This window comes from Pogona vitticeps, chromosome 3 (genome assembly GCF_051106095.1).
Source record: "Pogona vitticeps strain Pit_001003342236 chromosome 3, PviZW2.1, whole genome shotgun sequence".
Classification (NCBI taxonomy): Eukaryota; Metazoa; Chordata; class Lepidosauria; order Squamata; family Agamidae; genus Pogona; species Pogona vitticeps.
Genome location: NC_135785.1, coordinates 197,752,206 through 197,780,171, shown reverse-complemented (window position 1 = coordinate 197,780,171; position 27,966 = coordinate 197,752,206). Strand labels below are relative to the sequence as shown.

Below are 27,966 nucleotides of genomic sequence, written 5' to 3'. Positions count from 1 at the left end.
CTTCAGAAAATAATCTCCTTCGGAAATATCAAAATCTGTTTATCCATGTGTAAGTGTGTATTTATGAACATTACTGTAGGGAAGAGGATTTTATGTCTCATAATGGGAACCTCAAGGTCTCTGACAAAGGTAACAAAGAAATAGAAATGACAATTTAACATAATAAATTCATAGTGCGTTTATATTTTAGCCAGTAAATGCACTATGCAGATTAAAAAGTAATGGCTGTTTAGCTTTGAACTTGTTTACACATGTAGAGGTGAGATGAGGAGAAACCAAGTTCATATACTCAAGATATATGGAAGATTTATTAATATTTCCGAAGGTACAGTATGTGGAACACTTATCATTGTAAAATAGATGTGTCTGAAATGCTGATCATGGTGTGCTCAAAGAGAAATAAACCAAGATTTCCAACATTGTTAACTTTGAAAAAAAAGTAGCTGCTGCAGGGAAGAAGAGAGGAAAGTGTTTGGCTTTTGTGTGCCAGACTTTCTAAATGTGTGGCAGGCTCCCAAGATATGAAAGAACAGTCATAACTTCTCTTGTGCTTTATAATTAATTAACACCAAGTAATTAGATTCATTGCAAATGGATACAAATATGAAACATGGAACATCTTTCTTAGAAGGCCAAGAGAAAATTCTGAACACCTGGAAGGTGCCTGAATAGTAGAGTCCTTAGGGCAGGCAGCACATGCTCTTTTATAACTGCAGAGTTGGAAGGGACCCAGTGAATCATCAAGTCCAGCCCCTCCCAAGGAGGCACAGTGGGGAACTGAACTCCCAACTTCTGACTCCACAGTCAGATATCTAAACCACTAAGAAGTACATATAAAGTTTTGTGAACATATCGTCCCATTCTATATTTGTTGAATGCTGGCCGCTAGTCTTGGGAGTCCCAATTACAAAATATTGTTCATTTGATAAAGTACTCAGGTTTGAATGAAGATAATAGGTTCCTGATTATTGCGATTAAAGTCCTTGTTTGTACTAATACATTTCATAGCATCTGAAAGACTAAAGTAGCAGTTTCACTAAACTTAACAAGATATTCTTCTGTATAGTTTATTATTGATGCATGCACTTTCATTGACCAGGTCATGTAACAAAGCAAACTTAATGAAAACTTTTGCCACAGCATTGAGTCCAGTGTTAGTTCATCCAAAGTAGACCTGCTGAAATGAATGGGACTTTAAGCTCTGTTGATTGCAGTGGGTCTTCTCCACTTGAGACTAAAATCTGTTATTTTATAAATGGAAAAGTGGTGAACCATCAAAATGATGCTCAGAAATGGGAAAAATTTCTTCTCATTCTGTTTTGATGTGAGGACAAAATATCCATTAAAGCAATTTGTAAAGTTGTATTATTCTGATTGTGATCTAATTTTATAATTAGAATTGGTTGCAGGGTTTTTGTTTTCATTTCTTTGTTGTGCTTGTTTTATATAGCTTAATTAGTGTTTTTCATGAAAAAAGTTTTATACCAAAGTGACATTTTTAGCATCATTTGAGGCTTTGCAGCCTTTGTTCTCCATTTTTTTTGCACCTTCCCCTTTTTTTGGCTTAGTCCCCCAAGATTCTACTAAGCTATGTGACCGCTGATACCTATGCTTTAAAACAGTGGTTCTTAACCTTGGGTTTCCCAGGTGTTTTTGAACTGCAGCTCCCAGAAACCCCAGCCAGCACAGCTGGTGGTGAAGGCTTCTGGGAGTTGCAGTCCAAAAACACCTGAGTAACCCAAGGTTAAGAACCACTGCTTTAAAATATATCCAAACTGTATGCGGAAAATGAGCTCTTGTTAACAGGCTTATGCACACAGCCTTCCTACCTGTTCCTTTTTAATCTTTTTTGCCATTTAGTTTGTAGTACAGCTGCTGCTACTAATTTGTACTTTTGTTAGCACTGTTAGGTCAGTTTTTTACAGCCACCTTCTGGTTTACAGGCAAACACACAAGACCCATTTCTTAAATTTCCACACTAATATGGATCAAGGAGGGGTTGGTTGAGAATGGGAAGAAATAAAATGGTGCCTTATAGGAAGACTCAACTACTTCCCCAAAACACTAGTTATAAAAGTATGTGTTACCTCAATCCTATGTTTATCAAATCAAAAGAAAGCCACAGTTTGTTCAGTGCTGCTTATGCAAGTTAATAAGTATAGCCAGAGATGCTTATATTTATATGGTTATATTTATATTTGATATGTTTATACCCCATATTTAATAAGCTCAAGGTATTTTATTGTGGCTGTCCCTTACCATATTTTGTAACAACCTTATGAGATTTGCTCTCCTGAGAGAATGTGACTGGTTACTCACTGAATTTCATGGCCAGGTGGGATTTTGAATCCATTTCTCCCGAGTCCAACACTTGGTGACCACTACACCACAGTAGCTCTCGTATACATGAGAAAAGGAAAAACGCTGATACTGGGAACCAATGTATTTAGTGTCCTTCAGAAATTTTCTGTTTGCATTGTGTATGTAGAATAAGGACTTAAATGTGTGATGGTTAAGTGTTTGAGTCAAGTTTCATTGACATCCCAAGAATAAAAGTTTAACTCGAACTCTCCTCATTTGTAGCAACATGTCATTGTGTCAGATAGTAGATTTCCCATTCTCTAGTTTTTGACCCAATCCCCTTGGTTGCTTTCCCTTTGATCTAGAATCAGATCCACTAGTTGAGCAGCATTGGGAGTTTGCCATGCAGTTGCATGCAGACTCTCCTAGGTTTTTTAGTTGTAGATCTTGTATGATAATTTTGAAATTGTCAATTTCAACTGCTAAGAGTGCCACTGTGTCGATACAGTTGAAGCTCAGGACATTCACCTGAAGTCTGATTTATGGAATTCAGTACATTCTAGTTACACTTATGATATTACAGACATAGTTCTTCTGTATCAAGAGCAGGCTTAAAGGTATCAACATTCCTTTGGATTGGAGGTCCTGTAGAGTTTGAAACAAGGCTTTTAAAAAGCAAGTAAAGCCAAGGAACACTGTTTTCTAATGCTGTTCAGAAAGCGGCATTCAGAAAGGCATATCTCTTTTTTTGCATGTTTAATTTCTTTTTCTGTCACATGCTGCTTGGTGTAAAAACATGCCTTATGTCTTACTGTGTTTGTTCTAGCAACAAGAGACTAAACCTGCACTGTAATCCCCAATTTCTTTTGTGCCCCTGGGCAACTGCTTAACGATTACATTCAGTACTGTTTACAGTTTGCTGAACTATGCAGAGGAAAGTGCTCTCTCTTGTGGTGGAGATTATGTGACTGGAAAGATGAGGATTATTTACTTAATTGCCTATTTATTTTATAGTCTACGCTAAAATCTATCAAGGTTCATTGAACACCACAGAGTTCCATTTGTTTGTACTTCTTCCTGTTTTGTTGTTATTATTTATTGATTTTTTTACCTTTTTATTTTGAAGTGTTATGAAAATTCCTGAAGTATTGGCTGGGTGAGTGCGGGATCTGCATTCAAAAAATTCAGTTGGGATTTAATTTAAATTAAACATGTAAGAATATATGTTTTATAGGAATGTTTAAGAGTCAGTTGCCCTCGTACAGCCTGGAATGGTTAATTCCTTCTCTTGCTATCCAAACGTACATAAGCATTCCAGAGTAATTTTAACAACTCTTTCTGAATATAGCATAAAGTCCTGAGTCATACCTATAAGGGGTTCTGTGATCCCCTGTTAAAGAAGCCTGTTGTTCTATGAGGGTGAGGCAACTTGAGTCACCTCATATGGTTTGTCCTGGCATGTGTTTCATCCCCATAAATTGGGACTGGCTAGCAGCAATAGCAAGCACCAGGGCTGTTCATTTTTAACAGCAGTCATTGCAACTGCGTGGTGCTTGTTCCCAAATGCAGATCTATAGCATTTGTAGATTTTACATGTCATGTGCTTTGTGACTCTACAAGAGAAGTTTTGAATGAACTGTTTTACAGTCTTAGGTTCAGTGGCTTATGCAGTTTGAGAAGTACTGAAAAGTCAATATTGAGCTGTTGTGTTTGTTAGGGTTCAGTAAATACACAAAAGAGTACTGTGAGTAGAACAAACATGTAAGCTCCGTGAGTAGATGGATATTGCTTTGGGCGGGGAACAGAGAATATGCTTCACTGTTTTAAGTTTATGTATAAAATAATTTTTCAAGCTATTATTGTTGAGACACTCTATTTATGAAGTAATTTTATATGTGCTTAATTCCATTGATAAACAATAGTATACTCTGTGGATCATGTTTTTGCTTAAACTTGTCATTCTGCTAATCCTATTTACATGTTTAGAACATATTTAATACTGTTTTATGTAATTAAATTAAAAGAGGAGAATTTAGAGGGAAAAGGGAGCATAAATAGGCTCAAGTGCATTAGTAAAGAAAAGGATTTACATCTTGGCTTGGTTTTTACATGTGCTCAACATTGTTCTGAACGTGTGTTTGAAGTGAGGGAGTTTCCTGCTTTAAAGCTCTAGCAGCCAGGCTGGGCGTTCCCATTTTGTACTCACTGCTTCCCCCTCCCAGTGAGTGTCCTTTGTGTAACCCTAACTAATTCAGAAATCTCCCTGCAGTAGTGGGGACTGCCGTGTCATGTGATAGCTTCAACTAGTTGCAGCTTGTGATTGGGCAAGAGCTAATTGGCAGCTCTGTATAAGAACTCCCTGCCTTGGAGTTTGTGGAAGGTTTACTCACTCACATTGCTTAGTTACATGTTGGTTGTAATGGTGAGACTGCCAGTGATTCAGCAACATGTGATAAAGTTTAGCACTCTTGTGGGCTTGACTAAGCCAAGTGGTAGACAATAATGCCAGCTGCAACCAATTTGGATTAATGGCCGTCACCTAAGAGTTTGGTAACTGTCACTTTAAGATTGTTTATCCATTGGAGAAGACTGCCGTTTGGAATCTTAATTTGCTCAAGCTTACTTTCCTTTCTCATTGCCTTGTTGTTTTATCATAGGAATGAAGTGCTGATGACACTTCGGAAAATGACTGTGGTGGAAAACCTTTCATCTTGCCATCTGACAAAAGCGTTTGTAATCCAGCTTGTCTTGCTGTGGTGCTGAAGGATTTTTGAGTTAATGGAAGCTATAAAACCTATCATCAGGAAGTACTGTTTACATGGAATGGGTAAGTATGAAGAGATGGTACCAACTGCTGTAGACCTTTTTTTCTGTGCATGTTAACAATTATACTCAGGTGTCTAGGTTTCCAGGTTGTTTGTAACAACCACAGAATAATAATGGTTTTAAAATATATTTTCACCTAATATGTCTGAAGGAGAACAGTCAGCCATTCAAAGAAACCTAACAGATTATCAGGACAGTGTGTTTTAGAATGTTGATTTGTTTGCTGTATCCTTTTTATTAATGGGAAATGTATTTTTTAAGGAAGAATTTTTTTCTCACTGTGTAGTTCAATGTGAAATAAGCCTTCTTTAAAAAGGAAAGAGATTCCTTTAGCCTTTCTTTCTGTTGGGTGTTTACAGCAACTTTATTGACCAGAGCACATTTCCAAAACTTCAAATCCCATTTTTAATATAATTTTTAAAAAACAGACTGAATTTCTGCTATCAATTGGTACTGAACCTACTTTAGGCCAATAAGATCTGTCATCTGATTTTTTAAAAATGAAACTTTTCGAAACAGTTACATCTACTGGTACAATGTTATCTAGAGAAACAATTACATAAATATGAATTTTCACCAGAAAAAAGAAAGCCCTAAAGAAACTCCTAGAAATTTTTGAATGAATTTCCTACTGTAATAAAACTGCTATGAGCTCACAGAAAAATATTTTTCTGTATTAGTCATACTTCCTTCAATTAGCTCGTTTTCAGGCTTTCCTTATGAATATGCTGCATTGGAACAAATGGAGGAAACAATTAATTTATGGTCAGTGAAACTGAGCATACATTTAATGAAAAAAAGAGAAGAAGTTAAGGGAATGTGTTGTGAAGCCTTATTTTTAAATTCAGTTCATTCAGATGCTACATTTGAAGACAGTGACCTAATTGTTTCTGGAAAATAAACTGGGGTAAGATACCCTGCCCCTTAGTCAGTTCTCTCCTACCTCCTCCATGATTGGTCTATTTTTATTTGGTTGGTTGTTTTAGTAATTTTTGAGACTTGTTGAAGAAGGCAGCAAAGGCCCACTTCTGTTCTTTAATTTTTCTACTAGTATTCAAAATGGTTTCTTCTCTTTTTGCCTAGTTAAATGTTCAGAAGATCACTAAACAATGCTTTCAATAAAAGTTAAAAAATCAAGGTAAATAAAATATACTATAAAAATCAGCGGGAAATGCTTACTAAGAGGAGCAATAAAAATAGGCTTAGATAAGCTTGTAGTTCCCTTGTAAATCAGAAGGAATGTGGATACCACTTGACAGCCGTTCTTCTAGTCAAGGTGTGTCCAATGAACACTTGGGAAAACTCTAACTGATAGTCATAACCAAATGAGTTGGAAGGTTTTGTAATGCATTTTATAAACAATTGCATAATTATTCCCTTATCAAGAAATACAACTATTCACATTGTAGTGTTTCAGCTTTAAAGTACCCTATGATCTTGTTTTGAAAACTCAGGGACCTAAAGCACCTTCCCCCCCACCCCATGTGCTGATTTTAAAGTACTAGTGAAACTAAAGTCAGAATAGAGTGCTTTATAGAATTAGTTTTCACTGATCTAACTTTTTTCAGAGGTTTACATGTTCACAGTGGCTCTCTACATTAGGCTTTTATGGTATCATTTATGATTAAAATGTGATTTAAGTTGAAGCATTTATCATGCATTCTGTAGCTAGGAGAATCTCTGAAAATTCTAGGAGCTGAACAGAAGCAGAGTGAAAATAACTTAAGCAGAAATGAGAGTATATGTTATAATATTTCTGGTATTAGAAAATGAAAGCATTAGAGTACCAGTCCAGATCAAAAGATAGTAGAAAAGTAAGAAATATTCCTTGATTTATCATTGTGGTAGTATTATTTGACATGAATTACAGCATTAGTATAAATTTCATTGTACTGTATGTGTGTTGCTATATTCAATGCAGCAGAAAGACTGAAAGGCTCTTCTTAAACTTCACCTGCTCCGTGAAAATAGTTCTCAGTTTCTATTAAATTCAGTATCCATTAAATCAAACTTTAGATATATCAGCTTATATTTATGAGATGATGAAGAAAATAGGTGGAGCAGGCCATTTAAGTGGATATGGGATTGCTAACTCTGTAAAAAGCAAACTACTCACAGTGAAAAAAAATCCCATTAAAAATAACTCCAGGGTTTATGCACATTTAGATAGCAAGGGGAGGGAATAGCCCTCTGATGTGATTTTTATACTCACCTCTGTGAAACTTTCAGATTTCTGGCAAGCTGAACATTGATTAATCATTTTTTCATCTTAAGCAGCTGAACAGATACTATCCATGCCCTGGATCCTGTTACTGCAGGGCTGGTTCATAATGGCTTGCTTGTGGTGTTCTGTTATCTCCACTAGAGATGGGAGTATTCGTATATGAATTCCCCTGCACAGCTGGACGTAATGAGGGAGGCTGGACCATCCACTCACATGTCCACTGCCAAGTCCACTCTCCTTTCCAGTCACTCCAGAGCTTCCACTCTGCTGTCCACTCATTAGCTAGGCAGGGCAACTTGTCTTCCCTCCTTCTGCTGGGAGTGGGTAGCCGACCGGAGCTCCGGAGCAATGGGAAGGGAGAGTGGAGCTAGTAGCGGTGGTGGGTGTAGAGTGGATGGTCCAGCCCCAGGTGGCTGGACCCTTATTACAGTGGTGCCCCATATGACGATGATAATTCGTTCTGTGAAAATCACTGTTTAGCAAAATCATCATCTTGCGAAAATCGTTTCCCCATTGGAGTTTATTGAAACCCATTTAATGCGTTCCAATGGGGAAAGATCGTCGTAATTTTGCGAAGATCACCCATAGGGCAGCCATTATGCGAAGCGCCAATTAGCTGTAAAAATGACTGTCCTACGAAGCACCGGTCCCAAAAACATAGGGAAGCCATTTTACGAAGCCGCCAGTCCGCTGAAAAAATAATTGTCTTGTGAAAAAATGGTCCGTGAAGCACAGACCAAATCATTGTCAAGCGAAAATCTCCCATTGGAATCACTCTTTTGCGAATCGCTATAGCGATCGCAAAACCTCATCATCATGCGAATTAGTCATTTTGTGAGGTCATTATCTAGCGAGGTACCACTGTATGTCCAGTCGTGCAGGGGTATTTGTATACGAATACGAATACTCTCATCTCTAATCTCCACCTTGTTGCTATCCAAGCTGAAAGATTGGCGTGGTGCAATAACACTTACTTTTCCAGAACAAAGTACATTCTGTGCAAGCTCCAAAAAAGTGGGAGCACTAATTCAACAATATGGTTGTGTGAGCAGCATGATTGTGGTCCTTATGGTTAAAGCATTCTGAGGCTATTCCTTAAAAAGGGGTAAATATTTGCAAGTACTGGTAGCATTTAGTTATCCAATGGTTGCCCTTTCTGACTAGATTCTGGAAGTTAAAGAGTTTGTTCTCTTAAGGCATTTATATTCCTCTCAAGAACTTAAGTGGTCCAAATGAGTGGGAATTACTTATTGGTTTGTGATGACAGCCTCTGTTGAAGTTGTATTGGCTGCCAACAGTTGACTGTTAAGCTGTAACCTTGTGCACAGCTACCAGGAATAAACTCCATTGTGAGGAACGTCTGAATAAATGTGCATGGGGTTCCACTTTAAACAACATCATTAGATAACTTTTGCAGGGAATTGTTTAGTCTTCAGAGTGATTAGTGTATCAGGATAATCCAGCATAAAAGTCTAACCCTAAATACACATACAGTACTGTACTTGCAAGTTGGATCACAGAGCCATGTCGTGTTCTGAGACAGAGTAGTTTAAAGAACCCTCTAGAGCAGGGGTATCAAACTCAATTTACCTGGGGGCCGCTGGAGGCAGAGTCCAGATGAGGATGGGCCGCATCAGGTTTTCCACAAGAAAAACTTTGTTTAAAAAATTCCAATCTTCTCAAATCTCTTTATTTTTTAACACAAAATAAGATGAAAAAATAAATAAAGAATTAATAAGAAAATCAATCAGTCAACCAGTAATTAATAATAATACTGTAATAATTATAATAATTAATAAGATTTCTCTAGTGAGTGACTATATGTGGTTTCTTCAGTCTTCTATATCTGCTGTATTCAGATTCAAATGTCTGCACTAACAGTTCTTTAACCTTTAATCTTCTCAACATGAATTGTCCTGAGCATGAATGGAACATTGAAGGACATGAACTGTTCTTCTGCATGTGGCTTCTCTTGCCTACTCCTTGATGCTTAGAGACCTGGCAGCGCTTCCTCTTGCATAGCCGAGCCACTTTTGGCTTGAGGGAGGAAGCAGTTGAGACCCTTAGTATGGCTTGAAGATGATCATCGGTAAGTCCGGACCTGTACTTGGACTTATTGAAATTCAAGGTAGAGAAGAGCTTTTCGCACAAGTATGTGCTCCCAAAAAGGCACATGATCCGCTTGAACATTCGGGAAAGCTCAGGGAAGCTGGGGGTCAATTCTCTCAAAGATTGCCCAAGCTTGTCTGCTTTTCCAACCGCCTCCCTGAACTTCGCTTTGAGTTCAGAGTGGCACTGCAGGTCAGTGAGCTCCATTTGAAGCACAGGAGGGGCATCTTGCACATCAAAAGAGAAGGGGCCCGCAAAAAATTTGAAATGTGTCTCTATGTCCAGAAGGGGGCCCCTCTCCCTGCTCGGCAGTCTTCTCCCTCAGGGGTTTGGTGCCACTGGGGCTTCTACTTTTAGGTCTCTCCCCCCCCCCCCCGCTCTTCGTGGGTCACCTGGCGAGGCTGCTGCTGTCGCCTCATCCTCTCTGCGCTTTTCCCCCCCCCCGTGAGGCGGGAAGGAAGTTCCATGCTCGCCAAGTAGGTGCTGCAGCTGCTGCTCCCGCTCCTTAAATGTTCATATTAAGGCAGGGGCCACAAACTATTGTCCTGCGGGCTGCAATTGGCCCTTGGGCCGCATGTTTGAGACCCCTGCTCTAGAGTGTTATAGTAGAGATTTTTGTAAGTGGAGAAATTTTTGTAAGGTTAGATCCTCAAATGTGTAGTCTTGTAGAGCTGCAGGAACTCACATCTGTTTTTAAAAGGAGACCAAAACAAAGGAATACCAAGAGCGTCTATTGTCATCATATAGTCATGGCAAAAAATACTGTGAACATGCTTGCAATTCTGTCAGAAAATGCAACCCTTCTCTAAGAAAATTGTTACAGCTGCAGTTGCAAATGTTTTGGTACTCACATGTTCATTTCTTTGGTTTGCCTTGGAACAACACAAAAACAGAGAAGAAAAGTCAAATCTGATACAATCCCACACAGAAACCCAATAATGCACTGGCCAAAATTATTGATAACCTGTCTAACTTGTAAGAAATAATTGCTTTTCAAGCATGTGAATTTCGTTGTATGGTATACTGTGTAGTATATACTTACAATGACAATAAATAATTATTATTATTATTATTATTATTATTATTATTATTATTATTATTATTATTATTATTATTATTATTATTATTATTATTATTATTATTATTATTATGTGATGCTCCTTTAATTTGTATTTAGACATACCTGTCGCATGTAACAGGTGTGGGCAATATAGTAAGCACCCTTGTAACCATTTAAGATGGAGAAAAGTTGACTCAACTTTTGTGCTGTGTGTGACACTGAACATGGAGAAAAGAATGAATTGTAAAGAATTGTCTGTGGATTTGAGAGAAAAATTGTGGAAAAACATTGACACTGTAAGGCTACAAGTCCATCTTCAGAGATCTTAATGTTTCTGTGTCCACTGTGTGCAATATCATCAAGAGGCTTACAGCCCACGGCACCATAGCTAACCTTCTTGGACATGGATGGAAGAGCAAAAGTACTGAAAAATTACAACAAAGGGTTGTTTGAATGGTGGATACAGAACCCAGATTAACTTCCCAAAAAATTCAAGCTGATCTGCAGACACAGGGTACAACAGTGTCATCTCACACTGTTGGTCGCCATCTGAATGAAAAGGCATGCAATGGTAGGAGACCCAGGAGGACACCACTGCTAACACAAAGGCATAAAAAAGCAAGACTGGAGTATGCCAAAACTTACGTGACAAAACCACAATCCTTCTGGGAGAATGTACAGTGGACAGATGAGACAAAAGGAGAGCTTTTTGGTCAAGGACATCATGACACTATTTACAGAAAAAGAAATGAGGCATTCAAAGAAAAAGAACACAGTCCCTACAGTCAAACATGGTGGAGGTTCAAAGATGTTTCAGGGTTGCCTTGCTGCTTCTGGCACTGGATACCTTGACTGTGTGAACGGTATCATGAAATCTTATGATTACCAAAGAATTTGGGGGCAGAACGTAGTGGCCAGTGTTAGAAAGCTGCATCTCCACCAGAAGTCATGGGTCTTCCAGCAGGACAATGACCCGAAACACACTTCAATAAGCACTCAGAAATGGTTACAAACAAAGCACTGGATAGTTCTGAAGTAGCCAGCAATGAGTCCAGATCTGAATCCATAGAATACCTGTGGAGAAATCTCAAAACAGCAGTTGGGAGAAGGCATCATTCAAATCTGAAAGCCCTGGAGCAGTTTGCAAAAGAAGAGTGGTCTAAAATTCCAGTAGAGAGGTGTAAGAAACTCATTCATGGTTACAGGAAGCAATTGATTTCAGTTATTCTTTCCAAAAGGGGTGCTACCAAATATTAAGTTAAGGGTGCCAATAATTTTGGCCAGTGCATTTTTGGGTTTCTGTGGGATTGTATCAATACAATAATGACATTTATTTTTGGAAATTATTTCTCACCTGCCTCAAATGTTCTAGGTTCTTCTCTGACTTTATACTTTTTTAGTGGTGCAGGTTGCTTCTTTATACCTTTTCACTATCTATGATACTACCACTTCAAGACACTGTTATAGTAAGAGTTGTGTATATGTACAGCAATAGAGCACATCAACTGCTTTCACTTTCCTTCATCACACACAGATTTATATGTTGCTACATTTTAAATAAAAATATATACAAAGGAATAAACAGGTAGATGACAATTTGAAATGCACTGACTTTCCACCTGTAAACTATCCAGCTTGTAAGCAGGGGAGCCTTGTCTACTTGTGTAGCAGCTTCTATCAGCAAATGTAGGAAGTGGAGCTGAAAGAGAACATTGTTATAGGGTGAGAAGGTAGGTTGTGAAGTGGAGTGCAGGTAATTGTGGAGGAGGAAGAGGCACCAATATTAGCATCTATGGCGAAGTTAATAGACAAAGTGCTGAAGAAGGAACTTGTAATATTGGAGCTGAACATAATTCAGTACCTTTGGCCTTCCTCATGTTAGGATGGCTGAGTAGTCAAGTATAACAGAAATGATAACTGCCACATTCCATGTAAGACAAAAAGTAATATTTTAGGTGGCCACTGGTGTTTGTCTTTGAGAATAGGCACAATGTTGATTTCAATGGAATTAGGTTTTTTAACTGTACATAGATTTGGACTGTTGGGCATGCTACACTTGCTACATTTCTCAGGACAGATTAAACATTGCTTATCAGTAATTTTGCACTGTTTTTGTTTAGATTTGTTTGTTTTTGAAGAATATTGTACCATGGAGATTTCTTAGTCCATAAGTTTATTTTCCAAATCCATATATAATGCTTATTAAAGATAGTATGGGCTAAGTTATATATGCTGCAGGAAGATGTAGTGATTTGTTTTCTCAGATTTTAGAAATAACGACTAAGACGACGTGCCAGATTCTAATGATTTCAGCTGTAAAATTAAGACTGCTTAACTTGCTGTTGGACAGCACACCAGCATCTGATTCAACATTAAGTTTACATTTTACATAAATTCTTGTAGAGTAGAATCTAAATTCCATTTTAATTATTTGTGTCAATGCTAGAGTATTGGGCAAAATTATGATTTGCTTTTTTATTATTATTATTAACATCAACTACAGTGGTGCCCCGCATAGCGACGTTAATCAGTTCCAGGAAAAACGTTGCTATCCGGAAATGTTGCTATGCGGGGGGGAACCCCATAGGAATGCATTAAACTCCGTTTAATGCGTTCCTATGGGGACAAAACTCACCGCTAAGCGGGAATCCTCAATCTGGCCGCCATTTTTGCTGCCTTGGTAAGCGAGGAATCGACGCGAAAACGCTGCAGGCGGCCATTTTCTTCCGGCGGCCATTTTGGAACCACCGATCAGCTGTTCCAAATCATCGCAATGCAGTGTTTACCCTGATCGGTTTTTCGATTGCAAAAAACGCGTCGCTATGTGGATTTGTCGTTAAATGGTGCGCCCGTTAAGCGAGGCACCACTGTAATAGAAAAACAATGTGTTTTGCATATATTTTCTGTATTTTTTGAAAGGAGGTTTTCTCCCTCAGTAGAAATATTTGAACTGCTTAGGACTCCTTCACATATTACAGGTTCATTGAGGGTCTGGGCCTCTTGTCCTGTCTACCAACCTGATCAATCTGAAGCCATTTGGCCCAGTCTGCCACTTCTTTCCAACGGTGTTGCTATAGCTGAAAGAAGTACTTTCATATTACCTAGCCAGCAACTTAGGGTCATAACATGCTATTTCACCTAGCTGGGAATAGCAAAGCATTGATTGTATTGTGGTAGAATTTGGCTCCTATCAGCAGTGAGGACCTTGTGGGGAAAATTGGGCATACTCATGTTATGTACTACTTTGCCCTCTATATTGAGTCTGGTAGTGCTAATCTTTACAGTAGGTGGTTTTGTGTGTGTGTGTGTGTGTTTTAGTGCAGTTATTGTAATATCCATTCTGCCCATTAAGGAGTGCATGATGCATCTGTCTTGTGTTTTTAAAAGCTCTGTTGCATATAGGGGCCCTTGATTTTAGGGAGGAAAGTATTAAATAACAACTCCATAAAAGTTCCTGACTCAACAGGATATCATTTATCAAAACCCTCTCTGAGCTAGTACCTTCCCTAATGTGATTTGTGCTGCTTCTGCTTTATGCATTCTCTAATACATGTTCAACTGAGAGCAACTTAATATCTCTTTTCTGCAAATGAAATGAATAGAGTGACAGATTAGGATTCAGAAACTTGGGTTCAAATCCCTATTCAACCGTAGAAACTCATGGCGGTGGGGCAAGGCATGGGACTGGTAAAACTGCCTTAAATATCTCACATATCTTGGAAGCCCAGTAAGAGTTGCTACAAGCCAGTTCAGACTTGATGGCACATAACACACTAGCAGTTTCTGCATATGTCCACTAGCAAGTGATTATCACTAAATTCAGTGAGGCTTACTCTGTATGGAATTACAGCATTAGGCTTTAATCGTGCAGGCACTTGGTAGGAAGTAAGCTCCATTGAACTCAGTACTGAGCTACTTCTACATAAATATGGCCAGAAATTGAGTATTAAAATAGCCATATTAATAGTTGTTTTGTAAGCCAAATGGAAGTCTAAGTTCATTTTCCTCTTTAATATGTGCATAATTGGCTGTCCTATAGCTTTTATTTATTATTTTCTGCCTTGTAGAAATGGTAACTTAGAATGGTTTTGTGATATCTTGAATTGCGAAATTATATTTTGTACACTGATAATTATTGTATATTCTTAGTAATAGTCCTATTGGCCCTAGGCAAGTGCTAGTCACATGCTGAGTTTGAGAAGTAAGTTGTGTGGCTTTTAATCACCTGTTTTTCATCTCACCTTGACTGAATACCATGTCTCCCTGAAAATAAGACAGGGTCTTATATTAGGTTTTGCTCCAAAAAATGCAGTAGGGCTTATTTTCATGGGATGTTTTAATTTTTTCATGTGCAACAATCTACATTTATTCAAATACAGTCATGTCATCTTCTGGTTGCTGCACAATGGTGGAGGGTGGGGTTTCACTTAACTAGGGTTTATTTTTGAGGTAGGCCTTACTATATTACGAGCATTCTGAAAAATCATACTAGGACTTATTTTCAGGTTATGTCTTATTTTTGGGAAAATAGGGTAATGGTAACCCCAAATCAGTTTTAGGATATGTGGTTCTTTGATATGGGGTTATAATTGGAAGATGCCTGTTATGGGGCAGAATACTTTTTGTGGCCATTGGTAGTCAGTGGCGTATTGCTAGTCTCTACAAGATTGGACCCATCAACTCACTGGGATTTATATGAATTTTGACTTAATATTCAGAAATTGTTTCAGTGGGTTTATTTACCAGTTGAGTCCAACAGTAGGATCCTGGCCAATATATCTTGAAAGCAGAACAAGCAGTTCAGATACATGTTACCACTGGCACAGGATTTTAGTACTGTACATTGATGTGTGTATGTAATCCCCTGAAAAACAGCTTGAATTCTATGCCGTCTGGCTTGTTAAAATCAGCATTATAGTATTATCATAAAGGTAACTTCATATGTTTCTAATCAGTAGTTTCAAACTACAATTCCCATCATAACCTATTGCTGTCCATCCTAGTTGTGACTGATGGGACTTGTAATCAAGACTTAAACCCAACGGTTAGTCCCTAATAGGATGGGCCGTTTTAATAAATGGCTCTTTGAAAAATCAGTACTTACTTGACTTCCATCACTACAGTGGTTCTTCTGTTGTTACAATGAGTAATTGCATTTAGTTCTAGGCTGCTTACCTCTGATTTATCACTTATCTATCCATGGGTTTCTTCAGAAGCTTATGTATTGCCTTGCAAAATCCAGTTGATCATTTAAATTCTTAGGGGAGTTATCAAAACACATGACACCCATTTGATATCTGGATTAGCTGAATGTGTAAGGAAGGAGAAAAAGGCAGCTCCCTCAATTTTCACTTTGCTCAGAGGAAGTAACAGGTCTAAAGAAGTGAGGCTTGTAAATCTTCCTGTGAGAACATGGAGAAATCAAGTGTTTTGGCTTGCAAGCCTTCATGGATTGACGGGTCCCCCTTCTCCAGAGCTGTTGCTTCACGTGAGCAAAGTGCTGATTATGGCAGTGTGACTCATTTGCTTTTTTTATCTTTTTACTTATTAAGATGCTGAACAGAGGTCCAGTATAGATGCATTCTAAGAAGATGCCTGAATACTGGTTTAGATCTTAGTTGATGGGCAGCTTGACAGTGTGTAGTGATTAGAGCTTGTGAAAACTCACAATTTTCTCTCTGGAAACTGGGGTTTTCTCCCATTTTTACATCCAGAGTTCTATTCCATTAGATCAGGGATCTCCAAACTACAGCCCATGAGCCACATCCAGACCACCTTGCCTTTTTATGTGGCCAAGTGAATGTCACAGGCTCAGGTCTGTTTCTTTCTGTCCGTGCGCACAGGTGTGTGTGTGTGCAGGGGGGTCGGGCATGCACATGTTCCTTTGGCCCTCAAAAATGTGGAATATATATGATATGGCCTTCACTCGAAAAGTTTGGAGACCCCTGCCTTACGTCATTATCAGGGATCCAAGACCCCCCTTTGCTGTTACTAGAATGCAAGCGAAAATTAATTGTATAAAGCAAGTTAGGTAACTTAACACCTAGTGTATCTGGACAAGCGAGAAATGCCTTTTTGATGCACAACGTAGTAATCAGTCACATATACTGGAAGCTCGGCTAACACAATATTTTTACATGTGTGAATCTTTTCTCTAGCATAGACTGTAGGCTACATTCTTTTCCTCCTTCATTCCCCCCTTTTTGCTCTTCATTCAAATATACTAATGCCTCATGTGCTGTGTACAATATGCAGATTGCCTGTTTTAAAACTATACCTCCAAGACAAACACACTGAATATGACTATACCACATGGAGTTTTGTGTGTTTGAATTAAGACTTACCCTTTCCAGTGTGACAGTTTATGTGTCCATCTGTTCGTAAATTCGACAGTGTCTCCCTTTAGATAATATTATCCCTCTTTTCTGTGCCCTTCCATTTGTGGCCTTTTAAAGTTTTTATAAATCACTGTGTATTCCCTGTAAGAGATTATGCATGCAGTTAATAGTTTAAGAATAAATCTTAGTGTGCTTCATGAAAAGATACTGGAATTGTATCATTCAAATCCATTTTTCTGGCATTTAAATTTCACTGGTACTGTGGAGTATGTGTTTGTCTGTTTAAGTGGTATATATGGGTTATCTCTTTTGCATCTTCACTATTCCTGTCTGTGTCTTTGGCAAAATCTCTAAAGTGATTACTTCTTGAACAGGCATTGTAAATGAGTCAGTTCCTGTTCTTTCGGCTTGGGCTTCGTTGGGAGTTCTCAAAAATGGTATTTCAGAATGTGGATGTGGTCAGCCTAGTCACTTCCAAAGCATCTTAAAGGAAACCAGCGTCAACTGTGAAAAGTGTAACAGTAGTGGTATAGTCTAGATCGCTTTCTCAGTCACAGGGTGCATTGCAAGTCTGTCTTGAGTTAAGCCTTTCACTCTTAGGTTATTTCGCAGCCCAAATCAGAGTTGAAGTTGATGGCAAAAATAAGGAATCATATGATTCATGAACTGCAAACACAGGTGTTATCGGAAAATTCTTACGTTATTTTGCCGTTATGAATTTTATAGCTGCTGTTGGTTGTTGTTTTTAATATACAACAGAATATTTTAAAAGAACATGATAATGTCATTTCATATTAACATGGTTATAGCAGAGTATCAAATAATACCTCCTTGAACATTTAGCAGTTTCTGGTTGTATTTTCTCTGTATTTCCTATTTTTTATAGGAATCATTAGTCAACAGCTGTAACGTCTCTTCTGCCTATGCTATACTTTTTAAAAAATAATCTCATTGTTATCTGCTTCTGGTTTTGTTTATTTCAATGCCTGCCTTGTAATCTTCTCTTCAGGCAAACAACAACAACAAAACAAGCAAACAAAAAAGAGATGAAGAGGGAAAGGTAAAGATTCTGTAGACTGTTTTCTGCTGCTCTCCCTATTACATGGTGCTGGGCATTTTTTATTTCATGAGGTCAGTGGGCTCTGCTCCCATTGCCACTTGGTAAAATCATATTGTCTCATTTAGTAACGAAAGCTTAGCTCTATACTCTGAACTATAAAACTTTGGATAAAAAGCCATAGCTCAATCCTTTGCAGTGCACGGTTTGCAAAGAAAAGTCTCAGGCTTAAATCAGTAACATCCTCAGGTTTGTTGTTACGTGCTGTCAAATCACTTCCCTTAGAGCAACCCTGATAGGTTTTTGGTTTTGTCTGTATGTATGCGCTATGTGAGATGTTTAGGGGCTGGTTGCCTTTGCCAGAGCCTAGATGTTTCCATTGGGGGGGGGGGAGTTTTGAATCCAGGTCACCTGAGTCCTACTCCAGCATTCTGTCGAATGTACCATACTGGCTCCTGGCATCCTCAGGTAGGAATGGGAAATAATCCTGACTCACACTATCTTCATGTGGTTAGTTGTGCTAATTCATTGTGAATATATAGATCTCTGTAGTAATCAGTGATCCATCTAAAATGAGAGGCCACTTCCAGTCTGCATATGTCATTTTGCTGCTCAGCTGCTTGCCTGTGTGGTGTAGTAATAGATGGTGTCTTTTTGTATGTAGTGACTTGTCCCTGCCTCGTCCTAGGATTATTTTTTGTGTGTGTGTTCTTGGCTCAGCCTCCTCTAGAGGTGCTTCTGCTTCTGCTTCTGTTATGTTGAAAAAACACATCACAGTATTATTCTGCTTGGTGTTCAGTTGATCCTGTGGTTTTAAAGGGTACTGTGAGGTGGAGGATGAAGCGTCCTGAAAGCTGTGGGAAGGAAGTGGTTTTGTCAAGGAGTCCTAGACACAATAAGCAATCCCAACCCACCATTCTTATTCTTTCTTTTCTAAAGAAACATTTGAGAAGTCTCTTCTTGGTTAAACGATAAGAGTCTTGGGTGGACCCTACAAGTTCCTCTCACATACCATTGGCTGCAGTGTGATATACCATCTTTTCATAACAGCATTTGGACCCAGTATATTCACATGTTTTCGAAAGTGCTTTGACTAGTGTTTATGGCCATTGGAAAGGAGAGGGTCTGTATTTCCCCACATTTACAAGTAAAAGTAAGAGGTTTAATTGAATTCCAAAATATACTGCAACTGTCCAAATATATTGTTACGAGAATGTAAACAAATGGAGATTGCTCATGCAGAAGTAGAACTTCCTAAACAGATGGCAGGAAGTAGTTTTGGTGGCAAAGTGCTTTCTTTGGAAAGTGAAATCTTCAATTTGCCAGTGGAAAGTATTGCAGTAGTTTATAAGAGAAGAGTTGTTTAAATATAAGTGCCGGTGTCAACACTGATGACCAGTACCTGATCCCTCAAAACAAGTTATCTTTTGCCTTCTCTGGCCTAGGTGAAATAATATTTTTAATTGAAGAGTAAAGGTGAAGAATTTTAAGACTTGATATTCTTAAAATACCACTCTCTCATTTCTTCACTTTAGAATTTTTTGTCCTGCACAGTTCAGTAGCTCTCAGACTGTTAAGATAGCTTCCTATAGCAAATAAAGGCACTTTGCTGTGAGCAACAAATGTTCAGTGCTGCAGTAACCAAAACATCTATCCTGTGCTAGCAGTGGAAGTTGTTCTGATATATAGACTATGTCTCCCACAAGTGGCAGGTGTTCTCTGAGTGAGAACAGTAAGATGACCATTGCATTGCCAGCTCTTCGGCCCTCAAGTGTGTATTCGTATTGTACAGGATAGCATAGAGGGCGCAGCCGACAGGAGAAGATAGTTTACTCCTATTGCTCACCTTGTTTTTTTCTTATGCCTACAAGGTCAGGCCTGTTTTGTAATTAAATCCAAAATAATGCAGGTTTTAGTCTGCAGCAGTTTGGCATTCAGCATCATCCCCCACCAGAAGCCTGTGGCTGTGAGGAAGATCCAGGAGAGGGAACAAGTGTAAGATGTCCTAGTTACTGGTGGTTCCCTCACCTCCCTTTCTCAACTTGCCTGTTTGGGTCATCTTTGTACTCCTGTCCAATGACTGTTCCCTGATCAACTAGTGAATCACCTAGACACATAGAAAGCTACTAATAAAACAGAAGAGGACATTCATTCAACAAGCTGAGCAGTTAAAACAATAACCACCTCACTGGCTAAAGGTATTGGAAGATCCCAAGCATTTTTCTTCAGGATTTCTCTTGTGGATTCCCAGGCCTCCTTGGTGAGATTGGAAATTAAGCAATTCAGCAGTCTTGTTCCCTCTCGCTAGAAGGAAGCGCTCTGACTCTTAGCCATGCGGAACTCTGGAAGTAGCCCACTTTATGGTCAGTGCCCCCTCTGGTAATTACTGTCACTGGGGAGGGACAAACACACACACACGGACACGGACACGGACACTCACGGACACACACATACACCTCCTAAGAAAATTGGGATGGCTCTGCTTTAGTTGCACAGCATTTGGTTATCAGTTCCATGTTTTATATTTTCTCCATCTCTTAATCTCCCTTCCTCACTGTTCTTCACCCTTACAGTAGTTGCTCTTCTTTCAACCTTTTCTTGACACATTTCTTCCTACTGATTTTCATTCAGTGAAATTGCCATTCTTCCAGCATTTCCTCTCTAGATGGGCTCTTTACTCACCTCTTTGTACCAGTGTTTGGTTCAGTCCTCAAACCATTGCCTTCTAGCTGTGCTTTCTCTTTCATTTCCAAGCTCTCTGGTACACTTGCTAAATTTATATTCTCCTAAATCCTTTATCACCTCTCTCAAACATGGTTTCTTCAGTTTTTTTGAAATAGTTCCTGGTGTCACTTATTTTTTTTTTATTTCTAGTCCCAAAGACTTCTAATGTCTGCTAAATTTGGCCTGCTTATCAACCTTTCCTCTTTGATGCCCTGAACTGGGTCATCTATCCAACCTCTGTCAGCGGCTGATCTGTTCAGACATTTCTCTCTCACACTGCCCCTCTTTTCTGTGTGCTCACCTTATCCAAATCTGCATGTCTGTATATTTGACCTTTCTGTTCTCCATCTGTTCCTTGCTTCAGAAATCCTCACTGGCTCAATCTTGTTAGATTTTCTGGTGCTTACAGAGAATAGGCAAGTAGATGTATAATGGCTTTTTGAAAGCTACCACCCACCCGATATAATTGCTTGAATTATTTTTCTCTTATATCAGAAGCTCCCAGCTATAGAAAAATTGAATGTTGAAAGGGAAGTATAAATTTGCCTTTTATAGCTTTCAGTCAAACATGTAGACTTAGCACAGACAGGGAGTGTTTCCAGGATTTCAGTAAAAACTTTATTATGTACCCCATTTCATTGCTCAGTTTTGTAGCATACAGCCTGCATTTATGTCCAGGATGTGTGGAACCTCCCTGATCTGCTCCATACCTGAATAAAGGGCATACAAATCAGGGCTGGCCCATCCTTTTATCCTTTAATATGCATTCTGGCCTGCTTCATCTCCAGATTTGTTGCATTGTCAGTATCTCTGCTAAAAAAAAAAAATGTTTCTGTAAATGGGATTGGGAGAAGTAGACATCTGTGACCTGAGGAATATGCTTTTTGCAGCCAGCCTGATTGTGGAATATAGAATCATAGAATTGTAGAGATACAAGGAATCTGAAGGACCATAAAAACCAACTCTCTACTGAAGCATCCCTGCCAAGGGACCATCTATGTTCTGTTTAGAAATCTTCAATGCAGGAGAGTGTACCATCTTTCACTGCAATCCATTCTAGCCTATTCACTCAAAGCCCATACAACAATCATCCTTATACAATCACACAAACATTCAAGCCTAATAAAGTAATAATCCAGTTAATTTTAGTAAACTGAGCTAGGAATACTTCACTGCAGTTTAGTAGACTAATAAACTGTGCAAGAGAAAAAGAAAAGGAAGAAATGGGTGGTGGAACAGTTGTGTGTGTGTCTGTGTGTGTCTGTGTATCTCAACTGGGCTATTTTTGAACATCTATCCAAAGACAACACACATTACTAGTTTCTGTTTTTCTAAATTTGTGTTATTTGTACATGCATCTCATCAGCTGCCTAATCTAGGTTGGAGTACAGCTTTTCTTCATAGTTCTAAGTGTTTACTAATCTTGGAGCTTGATGTTGATTATTTCTTTCCCATAAAATAGTACTTCTTTACTATTCCCAAGTAGTTAATGATACCAGTTGCCCAAATAAACCTGCAGTGGACCTGCTGGGTAGGGGATTTGGAGACTTACAGGTCTGAAAACTCACTTTCCTGTGCTCTGACACCAGTGTTCTAGACTGTACTTGCTCTGAGGTATCTAGACTGTGTCAAGTGTTCTGAAATATGGGAAGGGAGTAGGCGGATAGATAGTATTTCGCCCTTGTGTCTTTATTAGATCAACATATTAATTGTTACTCATATATTCTCTGAAGTCACTTTGTGTTACTTTCTATTCCTGCATTTTAGTTAGAGAGACAGGTAACAGTTGCCAACAGTCTTCAATGCATATTAGCCATCATTGGGGGATTTAATAATTTAAATTTGGGGCTCGTCAGTTTCCTGCAGTAACCATGAATGGGTTTCCTACATTAATAAGCAGTAAGTTTGCTTCTCCTTTTCCGAATACCAGTCTGCAAAGTGTTTACTTCTCCTTAGTAGGAAAAGGTCTCCATACTTGGTAAAGATTAAATGCCAGAACATTTGACATATATACCCAGTTTCTAATTTGAAAAAGGATGCTGGCTAGTACAGTGAGCATTTTTCATGTCTCCGACTCATTCTTATGCATTTTTACCTAGGCTTCTCCATGATCATTTTGTGAAAGTTGAATTTTGGTACTATTCAGAGAAGGTCTTCAAGCCTACCTAAAATCCATCTGTTCCTTTTTTTCCCACAGTAGCATCTATTTCTTCAGGGCTTTCCTTTGAGAAGTGAGTGGTACGTGGATGTTGATATTGCTGCACAGTCTAATCAGATTTTAAAGTGCCTGTGGCAAATCAGGATTATCTTGTCAATACATGTCTATTGCAGTTGGGGTATTGATGTGGTGAGAACTGAAACTTTCTCAGGTAACCTTAACAAGATTGCTATCCCAATTATCAGTACTGTATTCTTGAATATTGACTGTTTTGCCTAAAATAGAAAGTGAGATCATTACTATGCCTTTGTGCAAATGGCCTCTTTGTTGTTTCTCCCCTTAAGTTGTTTTTTTTTGCAGTGACACTGCAAGCAGTGATAAAGACACCTGTCACCTGTGCTGCTAGCCTGCTTATTATTTTACTCCCTTCGTAATGCCCTCTAATGTTCTTTTACAGCGTTATGGTAATAGGTTCCCAGTGTGCTGTAGTGGATAGAGTGATGGACTAGAACAAGGTTCGAATCCACAATCAGTCATGGAAACTGACTGGGGGAAGTTAAACTCTGAAAAGCACTCCTTGAATAGCTTACTTACCTTGAAAGCCCTGGTAGGGTCACTGCAAGTTAGTTCCAACTTCACAGCACAGAGCACACAGGCATGCAGTGACTGGGAGATAGCAGCACAAAAATTGTGGAGAAATTCTGGGGGAAATTTTATGATGAGGCCTTGTATTTCCAAAGGAGTAAAAAAATATATATAAGTAAACATTTTCTAGAAGAAAGTTACTAAGAAAAATGTTTTTAAAGAATTTTTGGTTCATTATCTTCCCTATGTTACATTTTGGAGGAGTCAATGTAGCTGCATTTTGTTTCTGCTGCAGATACTGTACTTAAAATGTAGCTCTCTTCCTTTTAACAGTTATGAGAGAGGGCAGTGGCTGTCTCTAGGAAGAATGTAAAATATCTTTCCCCACAATTTCAGGGAAGCATCCCCTCCTGACTGGATCATGACTCTCTTTAGGTGCCTCAGACAAAATTCTAAATTCTCACGGGAGAAATTTTCAGCACAGCAGTTAATTGTTGTCCCAGCAAATATTATTTAATTGGATATATCTTGGAGTAGTGCTGGAATTTTCCCAATACTGACATGGTTTTTCAGAGAGAAAATGTACTGATCATTAGACCTTTTTCAATCTGCTCATCAGTTGGCACATATTGTATCGATTAATTGGAATGTTAGCATTTCTCGCATAAGGAAATTGGATGCTTATTTTTTGTGCAGTTTTTGCTCCTCCTTTGCTCATGATTCATATACTGTATTTGGCAAAGAGGCTAAAGATCGATCCAAACCTCAAAACGGCACTGGTGTTCACTCTTTTGAGTTGCAGCTTCTCAAGCAGGTTCTTACAGTGGTTCAGGACTTTATGTCAACATCCAGGGATATATTTACTGTTTTGTGTTTATCATAAATGCACGTATGAAAGTGTGTGTGACAAACTATATACAGTACTGAATTGTGTTATCAGCAGAGAGCTTTGTAGGATCAAGCACATAATTCTGTTACTTGAGTTAGTTTTATGTATTAATGGTCTTCTGGGTAGGAAGCACCAGCAAAAGCCTTCGAAAACACATGAGTGATTTGCTCTTCTTTATCTGCTTCTTTAATTCCATACAAAGAGGGGGAGAGTTTCATATCTATCCTGGGGAAGAGATCCTTTTGATCCAAGCATTGAGGCACCTATTGCAAATCTCCATTATTATATTATGGTGGAAAAATAGGAAGTTACATTGCCTTTTCCATCGTAGGACCTCCTGCAGGCTGTAGTGTCTGTGCAGCTATCCTAATTAGATAGCCATCTGCCCTATGATAGATTGTCAATGGTGCTGAAGGATCTCACAAATCTTGTCTGTGAAATAGAGTCCTGAATGTTGTACAGTCATGGATAGCCATGTCTCCCAAGAGTGTTCAGTGCATGTATTTCTTAGAAATAAATGAACATTTTCCAAAATGGTCCCTCAGTTCCTCCTGGCATACATTTCTTGCTATCCACAGCCAGTGAGTTTTGAGGGTGAGGTGAATGAATAGGTTTGGAGTTCCTTACCTCTAAAAATTTCAATGCATTGTTTCTGCCTTTTGTGTATCCGATAAATCTAATGTTGATACATAGCTAAGGACTGATATCCTATGGAAGCTTTTGTGAGAAAGCCCCATTAAATACTGTATAACGGGACTTATTTCTGAATAAATACACATAGACGTATTCAGTCTTAACTGCAGTGGAACTATTGAACCAATGAGTTTTTCATAAATGCTGACTCACTGTATCACCCATTAATTCAGCACGTCTGCTGTTTAGACTGGTAGATTTAGCCTTATGGCTAAAATTATATAAAAATAATATGAGAACTGCTGGAAGGGACCCTATAGATCATCAAGTCTAGCCCCTGTTAAGGGGTTCTAGTGGGGAATTGAACTCCCAACCTCTACCTAAACCATTGAGCTATTAATATCTCTAACCTGTTCATAGTTGTTGTCTTTTGTAAGACCCTGGCAGTGCTGTGTGCTGGGACAGCCACATCATGCACATCTATATGGCGAACAGCAGTGTATTTACCACAGACAGCTGCCATTATAGGTCACAGTAGGTGAGGCTGCTACTTTTACATAACTCCCCTGCAGCAGCCAGACAAAACGAGTTTGCACTGACAGAAAAAGATAGCTTGCTGTACTTACTGTCTCAAAATAGTTATGATTTATGACAAAGCTGGAAAAATCTCAAATACCTAGGCACCCAAGGAATGTGAAATCATGTTGTGCAATAGGGAGAGTTAATTCCTGAAAATTTGATGTTGCTACTTGGGAATTTGAAATATTTTGCCAAGCCTGCTCATACTTATCATTTGGGAGCCTTCTATTGATAACTAAGGATAAAAGTAGCTACTTAATTGCATTTGTCAGTAATTAAAACTAGTTTGGGTCTGTCTTTATGGGCATGCCAGTGATTTTGCCTTCGGGAGCTTGTTCTGGAGTGTTGGTGCCAGCCACCCACCCACCTCTTCAAGCCTGTTCTTACTAGTATTGTCTGGCAAAGTGATAAAAATGCCTTGGACAGGAATTTCCCTGCCAACACTTGGTTCAATCTGAAACTGAATTTACAGTTTATTAATTACTAGGAGTCAAGTGACCATCACCTGTTCCAGGTGTGTGTGACCAATACAGTCACAGGGTCTCAGCAATTCAGGAACTAAAGTCATTGCAAATATTATCCTTTTTCAAGGTACTTTGCCTTTTATGTCTGTATGTAACGCAACAACAATTAAAGTTCGCAAGAATGTGTTTCTGAGAGGCTCTTTATTTCAGCTGATAGTTCCATTCTGTGATAACATGAAGTTGTAAATTACAGCTCTTTAATTTTGGAAGCACCCTTTCCACAGCCCCTGCTGCTATTAAATATTGATTTAGATGAAGCTGAGGCATGTTTTTACATGTGAATTTGGTCTGCTGAGTTCTCAGCTAAGAGGTAAAATGTAGTATTTCAACTGCTGTATTCTAGAACATAGCTGTCACACTCAAGCAACTGCTGCAAATCTGTTTCAACAAGCTTAAATCTTCATCTTAGATATAATTTCTAAGGAAAATTATTTAGCAAGCAGCAGCTGCGTATTAGAATTAAAATGCCCATTTGTGATAAAAAAAATAAATTTTGTCCAAAGGCATCTCTTTTTGTCTTTTGTCTTTATTAGTACTTCAAATTGATACTTTGTGTCAGAAACACTGTTGGACATGATCTGCTTTCTGCCTCTTGCATGTAGAAGAAAGAGCAAAGTGTGGTGATTGTTTGTTTCTGTGTGCCTGGAGACCAAAATTGGGACATATGGCATATTTTCATCCCAAATGCACATAAAGCAGTAGGGAATTGGCTGTCATGATTGGTGTGGAAGAAGGACCAGATTCCCATGCCCATTAATCAGTAGCAGGACATTAGGCTACAGTAGCTGCTGGGGTCAGTGTTCACTCTTTGTCCTTCGAGTTGCATACAAATAGTCTTCATGTTTATTAAAGCATTTCCCTAGCATGTCCCACTGAACTAATCATCATCATCATCATATGCCATCAAGTCAATTCTGACTTGACGATAACCCTTTTCAGGATTTTCCAGGTAGGGAGTACTCAGAAGTGGTTGACCTTTCCCTTCTTCTGAGGATGCAGTTTGCCCAAGGCCTCACAGGCAGGCTCTACTGACAGGAGGCACAGTGAGGAATCACATTCCCAACCTCTGGCTCTGCAGTCAGATACCTTACACCACTGAGATATCTAGCCACCAAATTACAAATATAAAATCATAGCGGTGTGCTAAGTTGGAGAGGGAAGAATTTTAAAAAAACAGTTGATTTTATTATTTATTGTATTTATATGTCTACAGACCTAAGAGTTATCCTGTACCTCACACTGAGTTTGAATCAAAAGTACAATCTGAGTGGTAATGTGTTTGAAACCAAGCAGATGGCAATCATGTCCTTAGGTTCACATATGTATGAATACTGTGTATTTATCATTTAGTCATTCATTGGATGAAATCCTGTTTCACAGTTGTGTCTGCACACCAGGAATGATGTCATCAGCCACATCAGTTGCAGCTGATTAAAGCCTTCCTTTAGCAATTTTGAATGTGTGTAACTTCACATTGTGTACAAATTGTGTGAGTCCTGAAATTGCTGAAGAAAGTCTTTTATCAATGGTGATTTTCTAATTATGCTGTTGTTCCTGCTGCGCACACACAGAACCGTGCAACAGGATTTCAGGCAGAATATAGAAAGACTCCATATGTGAGTGGGGAAGTACAGTAGCCCTGCCCAATCTCTTGTCACTGTTCTCAAATAAAGTCTGACAAGGGGAGCCTCTTCTGTGCGTAGAAACTCTGCACTTGATCTCAAAATGGAAAAATCATCTTCTGGTTTGTGTGGAGAACGTCTTACCTCCTTGGATTATTCCTCTTCATGTGAGGAGAATGACTATAGATGGGGGTGGGACTTAGACAATCTCCTCCTTGTGTGATGAATTTAGATGTCTGAACAGGTCTATAATATAGCATCTTAAGGGCACAACTATATGTGATGTTACACATTCAGTAGATATCTGAGGGATATCTCATTGGGATCACAGCAATGG

The 27,966-nt window shown here is 38.8% G+C and overlaps 1 long non-coding RNA gene across 2 annotated transcripts in view; it reads left to right on the top strand.

Annotated features, from left to right (window-relative positions):
- Positions 1–27,966, top strand: part of LOC110074074 (uncharacterized) — a 122,162-nt gene that overhangs the window by 24,862 nt on the left and 69,334 nt on the right. The window contains exons 1-2 of one of the 2 annotated variants that reach the window (XR_013543599.1): positions 4,675–4,851; positions 4,959–5,128. This is a non-coding gene — a long non-coding RNA (uncharacterized LOC110074074). Of the gene's footprint in view, positions 1–4,674; positions 4,852–4,958; positions 5,129–27,966 lie in introns of those variants that run through there. The other variant, XR_013543598.1, reaches the window with a different exon arrangement.